The sequence below is a fragment of the Panthera uncia genome, chromosome B1 (assembly GCF_023721935.1).
Source record: "Panthera uncia isolate 11264 chromosome B1, Puncia_PCG_1.0, whole genome shotgun sequence".
NCBI classification, from domain to species: domain Eukaryota; kingdom Metazoa; phylum Chordata; class Mammalia; order Carnivora; family Felidae; genus Panthera; species Panthera uncia.
In genome coordinates this window covers 175,411,079-175,417,509 of record NC_064811.1, presented here as the reverse complement: position 1 = coordinate 175,417,509, position 6,431 = coordinate 175,411,079, and positions in this window count along the sequence as shown.

The following is a 6,431-nucleotide window of genomic DNA, read 5'->3' as shown; positions in this document are numbered from 1 at the left end:
GACTGAATTTTTGTCACATCGAGTGGCAAGAATTCAGGAGCTGTTCTCTAGTGGAAATATAAAATGAAAATCACATGCTTCAGTGAATTTCTGGGCTACTGAATAATTTAACAATTATACTTACTAATGAATGCTTGCCAAACACAGAAATGAAGACATGAAAAGAAAAGGCAGGTACATGTCAGTAACCTAAAAACATAAACATCTCTACATCTTACAGGACACTGGTCTATTGATCACTGATAAGTGACTGTGATAGATATTACATAACTTTGAAATTACACTCAAGGTAAGATCATTTGAAGTATGCTTTAGGTCATGAAAAGTATCCTCCGTCTAGACCTGCTGCTCCCTCAGTGAAGGAGACATTTTTTTTAACTCCTACAAAAGCTCAACAGCAACTAAAGCATAATATCAAAACTTTCGTTAATACAGAATTATTTGAGATACACATAAGGTTTCATTCCTTCCTCTTCATGCCTTACCTCATTTCTTTCTCGTTTGTTCTCAGTGCTCTAACTTTCTGTCAGAATCTACCTCTGAGGTAGAGCTGAGGTGGATCAAGCTCATTGTGTCATCTTAACTTGTTAAAACTCTACGTGTACAGCTCTGTCTGAATGTCAGGGCAATGTTTATTTCATTCTTCCCACATTCTTGACTCACGCATTGTGACGTGATTGCCTTTGGATGACTTTGCTCAGAGGGAATCCCCTGACCTTTCTCTGAGTGTCGGTCTCACTCCACAGACTCGTTTGTGTTGTGCCACTCCGTCACATGCCTTCGATATTTAATATTCAGATCTAGGAAATGAAGGAAAGGATTTTCAGGTGTTAAATTGCCTCAGTCAAATCAAGAAATTATTGTGGGTGGGTTTTGGTTTCTTAGCTGAAGGATGTGTGGCAGGATAATTCACTGAAACATTAAAATGCGTTTCTTCTTCACGTTTCCCTCTGGTGTTCTTAGCTTCCAGACATTGACCCTTGCCTCAGACGCCTTTGGCAGGGCAGAAAGTAGGAGCTAATGGAGGGCAACGTCTCCACTTGTCTTTTACAAGAGTTGGAGCTCACTGAAGACACAATAGTCTGTGTCCCAGGGAGGGAAGGAAGTCTCTCTGTTATTATGGTTGTTTCTCTCCTCCCTCCCTTCCTTCCTCCCTCCCTCCCTTCCTTCCTTCCTTCCTTCCTTCCTTCTTTCCCGTTCTTTCTGTAGTGAGATTATAAGGTACAAATGTATTGGAGACCCACACTCTCACACTGGCAGTGCCTCGGGGGCAAATCCGTGTGGTATAACCAGACACCTATGCTTAGTGGCAAAGCAAGAAGCAGCTTAGTTTGAACTGAGAGTGTGTTCATGTCTAGGGCTCGCAGGCTCAGAGAAACGTGTGATCAGGGGCAGCCAGGATGGGCTGAAAACACCAGGTGGGTTCCTCTCCCTTCTCAGTACCATTTAGGCCTTCTGGGCTCTTTGCGTCCCAGAGAGGAGAGAGGGGGCACTTGGAACGATAGAAATGGAATTTTCTACTCGTCCCCTCAGAACGGAAAGCCCGAATCAGAATTTCTTTAAGTTAACGAAATGGATACGTTCCCAGTGTACATGAATTTAGGTTTGTGGATACGGGTCCTCCGCAAGTATCTGTTAGAGAACAGCAAAACCATACTCGGCCCCGCTGCTGTAAGGAAGTGTTGAAGGGCTTGAGGCAAAGACACTCACCTTTGAGATTCTACCCACCCCTGAGAGAATGCATGTGAAAATCTGTGTGAAGTCTAAAGTACCAAAAGTGATTATCATTTTTAAAATAAAATATGTCAGGTATTGCTTGAAGGACTCGGAGTAAGAATTCCCCATGAAACAGTACTCAGAAAATTGCTTTAGAGATCTATATACCCGAATTTCCCAAACTGAATTGTAACACAACACATCATAATCAATCTCTAAAACAATTCCAGGGGTCCCTATACCAGCGCACTCTGAATCTCAGATTTGGCAATCGCCCTGCACTCTTAATTTGCTTCATTTGCTTGAGCTTGGTGCAACGCGTGACGTGGCCATTTTATTGGCCAAACATTGTAGACTCTCCGTGATTTCAGTTTTCCTGCACAAGTGAGAAGACTTCTGGTTTCTGGTCTGACACGTGAAGAGCTTGAAACTCATCATTCCTGTCTTTACGAGAAAAAGGCCAAGCAAAGCGAAGATCAGTGACCCTTCTCAGACCCATCAGAGAAGTGAGTTCATAAGCCGACTGGTGGCCCTAAAACCAGAGAGACAGACACGTAGGCATAGAGAGTCACGGTTGACTTTGAGAGTCAGAAACTCCCCCCAAGACTGGAACCCCACACCTTCATGAATCTGACCTCCAGGAGCTTTGCCAGGTTTTCATTGTGAAGACTGAAGAAAAATCTCCTTGTGTTTCTGGCAGGGTAAGTATTTTGAAATATAGCCAGAGCATTCTGTTCTCCTTAATAAGGAATGCCCGAAGGGAAACTATTTTACCAAAGCCTCACCCACTCCAGCTGCCTCACCGACAGACTGAGACCTAATCACAGGATTATAAACGCCTCCCCTACTCCTACACCCCAGCGCCACATCAGCGGGGCTCCTGTATCATAACAGGGGATACCGCTGAAGAACTGCAAACCTCAGACGCTGTTTACGGAGTTTTTACCTTAACCCCAAGACAACAAGGGAGGGGGCCCAAAAGCAAGGACACTTAAGGAAATTTTAACCTCAGACACCACAGCTAGAGCAAACAGTACACACGGCCTACTTCCTGACCAGATAAACATAAGGCCTTCCATGAAGGCGTGGGTACCCCAGCTCCTTTCACCCCACGTAATGAGAGAGGCTCAGGTAGTCAGGCAGCACTCAAGGACTACCTTAGAGGTGAGGGTGGGGGCACGCTGTGGACCATTTCCCCAGCATTTAAGTACAAGTTACCTGTTGCTACAGCAATCGTCATGTGCACCACTGCAAAAGAGTCCCCAAGAGACACCATCCATCTCGAAGGATGTCCACCAAGCTCCGGGGTCACAGATTATCATCTGTACGGGCCAGTGGTGTTATCATCTAGTGCTGGTCCAACCCTAACTTTGCAGATGAGAACACTGAATTCTGGAAAGTCAGAGCACTGTCCTGCATAATGTAAATAGTGGGGGGCGGGGGGGATTAATTAAATAAATAAATAAAATAAAAAATAAATAGTTGGAGAGTTCCATCTAGAACCTGGCTTTCTTCTCTGAAGACATGTATGCGAAACCAGAAAATATATTAAACAGGCTGGACTCTCGGGGCGTTAGCTTAAAGCTAAATTCATTTTTTTCCTCCCACTGTTCCTGCACATTTGTTCAGTGGTGGAAGGTCTTTCCTTGCCTCTGAATGAAAAACACATTTACTTTTCATCAACGTGTTCTCAAGATTAGTCATGAATAGTGCCCAGGCCTCCATAATAAGCAAACTTTCAAATCTAAGAGTAAAAACTCTCACACTGTCCAGTCCTCCCATGCATACGCCCAAGCCCGAGGGCTGACCCCTCACAATGGGACAGGAGGGCTGGCTCAGTTCCGCCTCTCCTGCCACAGAACTTTCTGACCCTGTCAGGCTGAGGCAGGGAAAGCAAGAAGCAGTGGGAAGTTCTAAGACAGTCATTCGTTCTCTGAGTGTGAAAACGGTTGAAGTCTGACTCTTTTCCCTATGGGGCATTTCTGAGAGTCTGCTGAGAATCTTTCCCAGCCATCAGCAAACATTTTCTGTAAAAGGCCAGGTAGTGAATATATTAGGTTTCACAGGCCATACAGTCATGGCTACTCGATTCTGCCATGGAGAATATGTCAAAGAAAGTGTCTGGCTGTGTCCTAGTAAATACGTATTTCCGGAAACAGGCAGCCAGCCTTCTGGCCGTAGTTTGCCGGGCGCGGTCTCTCCAGCCTTGGGCAACTTCCATGTAGGGTCCCCTCACCCTGGGCAAATGGAATTTGTTTTGTGGTTGCTCACTCCCTTCTCGAGCCTATGGAAAGAGGAGAGCGCCTCTGCTTCTCCTCTCCTGAAGGCTGGTGCTTTCCTAGGGGCCCCTTGAATAGGTTCAAAGACAAGCGTTCATTCCTTCTCTTCATCGGGGGCTCACCAGATGAGGTCAATGGGAAACGCTCAGGAATGATTTGCCTACCCAAAAGGCTGAGCCGCCAGGCCCCAACCTGACAATCTCCTTCACTCTGCCATCAGAACAGATAGCCAGGTACTTCTGGACCTCACGTTCCTCAGCCATGGGTCAAATCCAAGTCCGCTCTGTCTAAGGCTGGGACACAAGTTTGCTAAGTGGTTTTTAGAGGCCCCCCTGCTGCTAGAGACAAGAGGCATGGGTAGAATTTGTAACACACCAGCAGCAATCTCCAAATAAATAATCTCCACCAATCCCTTCAATCTCCAACCACACAACCCTTTTGACCCTTAGCGTAGGTGAATTGTCTGACAAGGTTTAAAATTTCCATGGGCTCGTACATCTCACAGCTCACCTGGCACATAGCAGCTACTGCCTTCGTGCGTCAGACAAACCAAGAGAGGAAGTGCCCATTTTCACACCGTGTGAATAAAGCGCCCATCCCAGGCCCGCCCTCAGTGATTGCCGGCTCCTGTGTTTCTCTTCCTTCCATCTGAATTCCACCTCCCCCAGCACGTCCCATCCTGGGGTCGTCTCTTTCCCTAACAAAAATTTTTATTTTTACTGTAATGAGGACCTAAAAGATGTAATGAACGCACACAAATTAACGCATGCGTGTTCACAATCTCCTGCTTTCCTCTGCTGCACATGTTCAGTGGCAGGGAGGGGTGGGCAGGAGGGAAGAGCACCAATTTGTGGGGCGAGAGCAGAAAGAGACAGTGAACAGCTGTGAGACAATTGTATGGAGGAGGAAGGAAGGACATGGTGGGGGTGACTGGGAGGCGGCCACCGTGCAGACTTTGGGGAGACTGAGGTGGGAGGAAGAATTTTCGGATGCTTCGCTATGTGTATAATCCACTCCTTGGAAGCACTGAACCCCCCTTTCAAGAATATCTGGAAGAAATATCTGTATTATTCTTTGAGGTTTCTGGAAGAGTCTGCATCCCCCACCCCTGCATTATTGGTGGTGGTGGGGAGGGTCGGTGTCAGCGGGCAGAGGTAGGCTTCAAGATGGCTGAGCTCTCTTTAGGCTGCGTTCCAGGCTGTTTGAGAAATACGGGTACCGCCACTTGATTTTAGTGCCTGCGTATGTCTTACCAATCACCTTTAGGTAGGGTATCCTTGTGACCCAATTTATCCAAACGGCCCCTGTTATCATTTCTTGTCCCAGCATAATGACTAACGACACCATCTTTCACTCTCAAGAGCGTCCTGGTTTAGGCGATACATTACACGGTCACTCTTCCTTTCAGTGACGGCTTTTAACCTTACTCCATGGCTTCTCACTGCCCATCCTGCCGAAGATTCAAATGTGCTTTCTATTGTGAGAAAAATAGCAGTCATTAATTATTTCTATTGACCAGAGCCATTTGTGACTTAACGCAACTGTTCGGAGAGTCAGTAACACGAGTGATCCTCACAGGCTGGGAAAACGAGGAGGAATGAAATTAGCCCCTGTTGCATAGGAAGGAGCCGTGGCTGCGCATAAATGTGGCCCAAATGTTGCTGTGGATGTCGCCAGCCTGGATACACTTCGGCGTCAGCAACGCAGGCAACCTGTTCTGCCCACACTTCTGCACCACAGGCTTCCTTCCTGTTTCCTCCCAACCAAAATACTTCTGGGACTTTCCCAATAACCAGCTTGTCCACAGCATACCCCCAGAGACATCTGCTACGTTCTTCTCTGTCTACTCTGCCTCACCCTTTTCCACATGAGCTGCCTCCACGGGTACTTGCAGGAGTCACACGCTTGCTACAGCTGACTGAGTCGCATACGAGGCTCGATGTCTATGCGAAGGTGCCTCCCCCCTCTCCCCCACTGCTCCCCAGGCTGTCTGTCCTGGGTGGGGGGTTGCCCCAGAGCTGGGCTCTACGGAGAAGCGCAGTTGGTCGCTGGGTTCCACAGTAGCGTGCTTGTGCATGGAACCCTTCTTCATCTTCTGGCCCTTACTCTTTATTCTTATTGGAGCGCCAACCAGGCCAAAGGCCTAGATAGGAAACTCTGTGTAGTCTTTAGTTTCTTCTCTCCCCTATCCATCCCTCTTTTTGGTCAAAACAAAGCTCCCAAACCTATCGCTTCGTGCACATGGGTACTTGGTGAGAGACACGGAAACTTTCAAAAGTAACTAATCCCTAGCCAATCCTATCCCACAAGAGCTTTTCTCATAATCAGAACTATTCGAAAATAGAATGGCGTGCCTGGTTAGGTCATGATTTGTCCGTAACCCTGGCAATTTTCAAGGACTGACTGGATCTGAGTCATTCCGCACAGTATTACAGA